This window comes from Pan paniscus, chromosome 7, assembly GCF_029289425.2.
Source record: "Pan paniscus chromosome 7, NHGRI_mPanPan1-v2.0_pri, whole genome shotgun sequence".
NCBI lineage: Eukaryota > Metazoa > Chordata > Mammalia > Primates > Hominidae > Pan > Pan paniscus.
The window spans coordinates 71,777,282-71,786,347 of NC_073256.2; the positions used below are offsets into that span (position 1 = coordinate 71,777,282).

General features: G+C 40.6%; 1 non-coding gene across 1 annotated transcript; it reads right to left on the reverse strand.

Annotated features, from left to right (window-relative positions):
* Window positions 1-1,486: 1,486 nt before the first annotated feature.
* Window positions 1,487-1,597, reverse strand: LOC112440759 (small nucleolar RNA SNORA3/SNORA45 family). The gene has a single exon (XR_003028772.4). It is a non-coding gene; the product is annotated as a small nucleolar RNA SNORA3/SNORA45 family (small nucleolar RNA).
* Window positions 1,598-9,066: the final 7,469 nt, after the last annotated feature.

Consider the following 9,066-nt stretch of genomic DNA (forward strand, 5'->3'; position numbering starts at 1 on the left):
TTTCCTTCTCTTTCCTTATACTTGAAAGCTTGATTCCAAACAAAATTAATCTAATTACTAATTTATCTGATAAAAATTATTAAATAAAATTTAAGATTTCTTTGCAGTTGTTTTTATCCTTATACTGTATGCCACTAAGATGTGTAATCAAATTATTTTCTTGTAGAGTCACTCCTCATAGCTCATTCTGTGTGGCTTTGTTTTATATAAACCATGTATGATTAATTTGTTTTCAGTTCTGGGAGGTTGTCAGTATAACTAGCTGGCAGTTTTCCTAGAAGGTGGCAGTTTTCAGCCAAGAGGTTTTTTTCTTTTGTGATAATAAACCTTTGAGTATGGTAGAAAACTGTTCTCAGAGTCTACCTTATGAGATGTGGGTGAAGGGAAAATCAAGCAAACGAATTTCCCCAGTTATGTATGAAAATTTCATTTAGCCATTATCTGATCCTTACGTAGTGACCAGGTGCAACATTACACACAGAAGGTTCGTATGCACAAGTTCTGGATGGCACCCAATTCTATCTTCTACTATTCAATTTCTGGCAATATTAGAACCCACACAGCTTCATGTATTTCATTACAATTTAATTTAGTAAATAGTAATGATATTAAAGCCTTTAAAATTTATTCTCTCTCTTCTTTGAGCTTCCTTTTATAATATATAACATTTCCTACCAACATATTATTATATTGTACCAAAGTTTACAATGCATAAATCCAAGTGATTCTCTAAGCTGATTTTATCATAACCTAGTCCCCAAATCTTTAATTTTCCTTTTTCTCTGGTTTCTCTTTATGTATATAGAATGTATCTTCTTAATGCCTCTTAGTCGACTAAGATTTTTTTTTGAAATACAAACAATTCCTTTCTCTCCTGGCCTTCTGCAGCCTAGACTTATCTGAAAAGAGACTTAACTTTATTTTCAGCCATTCTGAAATATTCAAATATTCTGCCTTTTCTTTCTTTCTTTTTTTTTTCTTTAGGTGGAGTTTCACTCTTGTTGCCTAGGTTGGAATGCAATGGCATGATCTCGGCTCACTACAACCTCCGCCTCCTGGATTCAAGCAATTCTCCTGCCTCAGCCTTCCAAGTAGCTGGGATTACAAGTGTGCACCACCATGCTTAGCTAATTTTGTATTTTTAGTAGAGATGGGGTTTCACCATGTTAATCAGGCTGGTCTCAAACTCCTGACCTCAAGTGATCTACCTGCCTTGGCTTTCCAAAATACTGGGATTATAGGTGTGAGCCACAATGCCCAGCCATATTCTGCCTTTTCTAGATGGAAAATATTCTAATTATTTCTAGGATGTGCCTTCTTAATGGCTTGAGGATTGCAGTGCTAATGGTTTGAGGCTGAATTTTTCTTTGTTCTTTTTAATTTTTTTATTTTTTTAAAACTTTACAATACACCATGGCAGGTACCATCTGCCTGATAGGTGTGAGGAAAGATGACTGCCAGCCCGCTGTCTAAAACCCCAGGCAGGGCATGTTCCTAATCTGGGCACCGATTGCCCCCACCAGTGAATCAAGACCAGCAGATTCTCTGCAAGTGCCCTAGCACACCGGGACACTCAGAATGTGACTTGAGTCTTGGTGAGGCTGAATTTTATATGCGATTAAGAGACACTTTATAGCAAAGCTCTGGGCATCTCCGGTTGGCATCTTTGAAAATGGAACATCAGGACACTTGTTGGAACTCTACTCAAGGCGATTTTGGGTGACTCTGGGGGCAGAGAAGGAGGAGGAAGTCAATTATTCGGTCTTTAGCTGTTGTGAGATGGGAGGCGGGGTGTGGTCTTAGTGGGTCACACTTGAACAGGAAATTGACAGGACTTCCCGGTGGTTCTCTCAACATCTTTAGTGAGGTTTTGGTTACTTTCTTGGGAACTTGTGTCAGAACCTAATCTTTCCATGTATACATGAAACAATCTAGTTGGCATGGTGACTTCCCTGGTCCTCCTTTAAATGCTTCAGGATACCATAGTTCCAGGATCCATAAAGGCGAAATTAAAATTTGGGGTCACCCCTGGTGTACCTATTGCAGATTTAAAAGACCATGCACTATAATGGTCCGTTACAAACTGAGGAAGGCTGGAAGTGCCCTGCTGACATTTAGACATGGTGGTGCCCATGGCGAGTCGATCTGGGCTAGGGAGGAAAGCAGGATATCCTCTTATTGGATGTTATAGGAAAGATATAAGGGAGGGGGTGTGAAACCAAGGCTAGACAAAAAGATTTAATTTTTGATACCTACCCAAGACCAGAGGGTGCTGAGCTAGAGTTGAGTCTAAACATGGTAACCCAGGATAGCAAAGGCAGGTGAGGAGGTGAAGTCCACAGGAAGACAAGAGGCTCACCAAAGACTGGAGGCTCGTCCGCAGCCTCCTTTGCTGAGCTCAGGTTCCCTACTACTACAAATTCTCATGGAAATGAGGATTATAGTTTCAAACTTTAAATTAAGACTCTGTCACATCCTAATCTGTACACAGGAAGAGGAGATAGAGAAGCACGCACACACCAGTGGCTCAACTCCCCAGCCTTCTTAGAATCTTAAGTTTTGTTTGCTCTGTTGATATTTTTGTGTGTGTATGTAATAAATATGAGAAATTAATTTAATGACTTTCATAACCCATTTACTGAGTAACCCAGAATATAACTGAGAGTCGCTTTTCTCTGTGCAGGAGATCCCTGGGAAGCAGTGAAGTATGTGGGGAGGGGCACCTGCCTCAAGTGGGGCTGCAGGGCTTCTGGGAGTGGGGAGTGGGATAATCATCACGCAAAATCCTTGCTCCTCCACTCAGACCAGTGGATACTTACTAAATTCCCGTTATTCACAGTAACATTTGCTTTAGGCTTTTGTATTTATTAGCTCACCACAGTGTAATTCTTAACAATCCATGGAACGGTCAGCGGGAGGCTGACTTGAGGTTTATATATCCCAATTATCATTGACACTTATTTTCAGAAAAAGTGAGTTGCCAGTTGCCAAAACAGAATGGCTCGGTCTCTTCCACCATTGAATATTGATGCAGCTCTTGCCCATTGACTATGTACTATTATATAACCAGATGTTATAATAACTTGAGTCCATATTGGTCCTCACATTGGGCCCAACCCAAGCATGGTGGGGAAAGGGCAATAATTTGCCCCAGATGGCCCCACAGGAGATAGCAGACATATTGTAGCTAGTGTCATTTTTTCCACCAAAAGGATCAGTGTTGAGTTCGTGTATTTAGCAACCTTGTCGATCCAGGTGAAGTAGGACTGCAACTCCAGATTTTAACAGCAGCCAGTGTCAGAAGAAGTAGGGGACCAGGCTGCTGCCTCACGCCTGTAATACCAGCACTTTGGGAGCCCAAGGTGGATGGATCACGAGGTCAGGAGATCAAGACCATCCTGGCTAACACGGTGAAACCCCATCCCTACTAAAAATACAAAAAAATTATCCAGGCATGGTGGTGTGTGCCTGTAGTCCCAGCTACTCGGGAGGCTGAGGCAGAATTGCTTGAACCCGGGAGGTGGAGGTTGCAGTGAGCTGAGATCACGCCACTGCACTCCACCTTGGGCGAGAGAGTGAGATGCCATCTCAAAAAACAAAACAAAACAAAACAAAACAAAACAAAAAAGTAGGGGCAGGGAAACACTAGAAGAAATATAGGAAATTATTCAAAATTAGTCACCATTTTGAATAACTTGGGTTTTACATTGTGTTGTCCCTTGTTAATTGTTTCCTGTGCTTTTAACTTATACTTCTCTACTCCTTGGTTTGTTTTATTAAATAACCCACGCCTTGTCTTCCATGTTCCTATCCTCCCTAATCAGTATATTACCATGTAATGGGTAATTATAATATTTGGCTCTAGTTTAGGCCATCGGTTTAAATTCCATTGCACTACATGATGACATCAAGCTGGAGTAGGTACATCAACATATTGTTGTTAGTGGTGTTAACAGGGAGAGAGAAGACTGTATTAGCCTGATTCCTAAGAGAGCTCATGAAAACTGAGAATTACTTATGACAATTTTTCAATATAGAAACAAAATTAGGCATAGCATTGACAGAACAGGAATAGCTGCATTCAATTTACTACAGTCCACAGTTAACCACTGTATTAATTAGAGCTCTTAGGTTCCAAGAAGTGGTAGAACCTAACTTAAGCAAAGAAATTTATTGGAAAGATTCTGGAGGATTACAGACCCAATAGGAACCTTAAGAACCATACTCCAAAGTAGGCAAGAAGTTAGTTCCTAGAGAACTAGGAAGCAGGAGCTATGGCAGTGGTCCCAGCAGAAAGCTAGGCCAGAATACCACCACTGGATTGATTCTTCAGCCCTTCCTTTAGTCTTCAAAGGAAGCAACCCACAGGCCAATTTTGTTCATTTTCTGACTTCCTGGCTGTACCAGTGTACCGATAGGTACACTGGTACATCATTTTGCCTCCTTTTTTGGGAGGCAGGCACCTAAAAATACTATTTCAACCAGACCATGAGCATTTGGGGGGAAGTAATTTCTCTAAATGTGCAGCCAAAGGCAACAAATGTCCTCTGCATTTACCAGGGGATGCACCTCTGGCAAAGACCAGAGCAATAGAGGGGAGCGGAGGTTTAAGCTACCCCAGGGTACCTAATTCCTGGCATTCAGCTGTAATGGGTTTCAGTCCTCTAAGCCCCTCGTGCTATTTCATGCTCATTGTTTCGGTTACAATAGAGGATTCTGGCAGGGCGTGGTGGCTCACGCCTGTAATCCCAAAACTTTGGGAGGCTGAGGCGATAGGATCACTTGAGCCCCAGAGTTTGAGACCAGCCTGGGCAACAAACACCCCGTCTCTACTAAAAGTTAAAAAAAACTAGCCTGGCGTGGTGCCACACACCTATAGTCCTAGCTACTAAGGAGACTGAGGAGGGAGGATTGCTTGAGCCCCAGGGTTTGAGACCAGCCTGGGCAACAAACACCCCGTCTCTACTAAAAGTTAAAAAAAACTAGCCTGGCGTGGTGGCACACACCTATAGTCCTAGCTACTAAGGAGACTGAAGCGGGAGGATTGCTTGAGCCCGGGAGGTTGAGGCTGCAGTGAGCCGAGATCTTGCCACTGCACTCCAGCCTGGGTGACAAAGTGAGACCCTGTCTCAAGAAAAAGAATACAGGATTCCAAAGACTCTAGTTTTGAATAACCCAGTTACAGTCCCTCCCAAAATTTACTCTCCACCCATTCAAGGATAGTTTCTTTTTCCCCTCAGGACTATAATAAATCGTTCTTACACCACTCCTGGGAAGGGGAGAGTGACCCTGTGATGACAGGTAATGCACCAGGCCTGTGCGGCTTGCTTGGAGTGTCAGCACGATTTAGTCAAATTGCACACTCATGGCTCCATAAGTTCCAGTGGCTGTGGAGGTTCTTTTCACTTCTTAGGGTCTTCAGGCCTGGCTGATCATCATATTCCATTTCTCTTGGTTATCATGATTGGTGCAATGTGTCTCAGTTGCTGGAATATTCTACAGCAATGAAGAAACAGTGCCCTTAGGAGTATGCTTGTCTGAGAATAAAATGATTGTAAAATAAGGCAGAACAATGTTTGAACTCTTAAGACTAATTCTGCATAAAGTTAGAGCTCTTCATGGACACATCAGTTCTGTGATCCAGGAAATAAATTATCTTTGGAGAAATAGCGAGTGTGGGGAAGACCTGATTGGGATTGAGATAGAATTTCCCCATAGGGGCCAAGTGCAGTGGCTCACAGCTGTAACCCCAGCACTTTGGGAGGCCACGGTGGGTGGATCACGAGGTCAGGAGTTCAAGACCAGCCTGGCCAACATGGTGAAACTCCATCTCTACTAAAAATACAAAAATTAGCTGGTCATGGAGGCGCATTCCTGTAATCCCAGCTACTCAGGAGGCTGAGGCAGAAGAATTGCTTGACCCAGGAGGTGGAAGTTGCAGTGAGCTGAGATTGAGCCACTGCACCCCAGCCTGGGCTACAGAGCGAGACTCCATCTCAAAAATAAAAAAAAAACAAAAATTACCCTATAGGTAGGTGAGATAGGAACCTCCTGCTCACCACCATCTCCCTTTCTCACCTAGCTCCTGTCACCCAGAGGCAACTATTTTCAAATTTTTGAGATGGATGTTTGGGTATTTACCTTCTGTTTTGGCATACACTTTTGTAGCTCTCCTATTCCAAAGTTGATGGCTGTTATGCCTACTACTTAGTTACCGTTTTGGGTTTTCCCTTTACTTTTTAAAATTTTGTTTTATTTATTTATATTTTTGAGACAGACTCTCACTCTGTTGCCCAGGCTAGAGTGCAGTGGCACGATCTCAGCTCATTGCAACCTCTGACTCCTGGGTTCAAGCAATTCTCCCACCTCAGCCTCCCAAGTAGCTGGGATTACAGGTACATGCCACCAAGCCCGGCTAATTTTTGTATTTTTAATAGAGACAGGGTTTCACCATGTTGGCCAGACTGGCCTTGAACTTCTGACCTCAAGTAACCCGCCCACCTGAGCTTCCCAAAGTGCTGGGATTACAGACGTGAGCCACCGTGCCTGGCCTCCCTTTACTTTTATTCCTAGAATTCTCTTGGTTTGGATTCACTTTTTCCTGAATCCCATGCCTTCCTCTCATCTGATTTATTTTCTTTCTATTTATTTATTTATTTATTTATTTATTTGAGACAAGATCTCACTTTGTTACTCAGGCTGGAGCGTAGTGGCGTGAACTGAGTTCACTGCAGCCTCAACTTCCTGGGCTCAAGTGATTCTCCCACCTTAGCCTCCCGAGTAGCTGGGACTACATGCTCGTGCCATCACACCCAGCTAATTTTTGTATTTTTTGTAGATATGGGGTCTCACTATGTTGCTCAGGCTGATCTCAAACTCCTGAGCTCAGGCCATCTGCCCACCTTGGCCTCCCGAAGTATTGGGATTACAGGCATGAGCCAGCATGCCCGGCCTATTTTCTTATTTTGGTGAAATACATCCTTCAGTAGCTTCCTGAAAAAGAATACATGGGAGATCATTTGTTCCAGTCCCTACATGCCTGATAATGTGTTTTACTCTGACATTTGATTAATAATTTGGTCCAAATTGTATATTGAAATTAATTTTCTCTCACAATTTTAAGAACATCTATGGAGAAGTCTAATGCTTCCCTCCTGGTACTCTGCATGTAACTAACTTTTTTTTGTGTGGAAGATTTTAGGATATTCTCTGAATTAGATATCTATTTTGGCAAAACAAATTATCCCTAAACTTAGTGGGTTTGATTTAACATTTATTATCTCATTATTTCCATTTGGTCAGGAATCTAGTTTCAGTTTAGCTAGGCCCTCTGGCTCAGGGACTCTCAAAACACTGCAATCAGGGTTTCAGCTGGGGCTGCAGTAAGGTTTGATATAATTAATATAATTTTCTTCTGCTTTCACAGACTTCTCATCAGGCTGGAGATAATGAAATAATATTTAAACTGCTGAGAGAGAAAAAATAAGCATCGACTTACCATTCTTTATCTAGCAAAAATATTGTTTAGAAATGAAGATGAAATAGAGTTTTTCAGGCAAATGGAAACTGAGAGAATTTGTCGCCTATAGACCTGCACTATCAAAAATACAAAAAGAGAAATGATACCAGATAGAAACCTGGACACATACAGAGCAATAAAGAATATTGGAAATGGTAAATATGGGCTAAAGTAAAAGATTTTTCTTCTTTTTCAACTGTCTCTAGAAGACAATTGAATATTTAAAATAGTAGTAGTAATAATAATAATAATGCATTGTTGGATTTGAAGCATATGTAGAAAGCATGATGACAATGGCACAAAGGAAAGGAAGGGAAAATGGAAGCCTGTTGTTCTAAGGTTCACATTATAACTGAAGTAACATAGTATTTTATGAAGGTAGACTATCGTAAGTTAAGGATATATATTGAAACCTTAGAAGAACCATTAAAACAGTAAAACTAGGAGGTATAGCTAATAATCCAAGAGTGGAGGTTAAAAAAAAATCCCAAAACTTAATAAACCCAAAAGAGGGTGGGGAAAAAAGGAACAAAATATCTATATAATATATAGAAAGGTAATAGTTAGATGATATATTTAAACCCAAACCTGTCAATAATTAAATTAAACATAAGTGGTCTAAACAGTCCAATTAAAAGGCAGAGATTGTTGGACTGAATAAAAATAGGTAAACCCAACTATATTTTGTTTATAAGAAAACTAAGTTAAATATAAATATCCCTATAAAGCAAAAGTAAAAGAATAGAAAATGATAAAATACTAGTCAAAGACTAGTGAAAAGAAAGTTGGAATGGCTATATTAACAGCAAGAAAAAGCATAACTTAAAATAGAACTTTTACTAGGAATTAAGAAGGATACTTCAGAATGGTAAAGGAATCAAGGAACGTAGTAATCCTAAATGGGCATGATAGAGCTTCAAAATTAATAAAGCAAAAAAGATGAAACAGAAAGATACTATCTATAATTATAGTTGAAGATAAACACTCTTCCTTCAGTGATTGGTAAAACAAGCAGACAAAAAATGTCAGTTATACAGAAAAGGGGAACAACGCTTGTGTTAGAGTTCTCCAGAGAAACAGAATCAACAGGATTGATCTATCTATCTATCTATCTATCTATCTATCTATCTATCTATCTATCAATCTATCATCTATCTATCTATCTATCATCTGTCAACATTTAAGGAATTGACTTGTGATTGTAGGGGCTTGACAAGTCCAAAATCTGTAGGCTGGCAGGCTGGAAACTCAGGGAAGAGTTGTCAGGTCCACAGGCAGTTTCCTGGCAAAACTCTTTCTTGCTTGGAGGAGGCTAGTCTTTGTTCTATTAAGGCCTTCAGCTAACTGGATACGTCTGCTTTATTCAAAGTCCACTGATTCAAATGTTAATTTCATAGAAAACAAAAGTGATGTTTCCCACAGAAGCATCCAGACTAACATTTGACCTAGTATCTGGACACTGTGGCCCAGCAAGCTAAGATATTATACATAAAGTTAGTCATCACAACTCTGATCAGACTTGACCCAAAAACTGACAAACTACATAT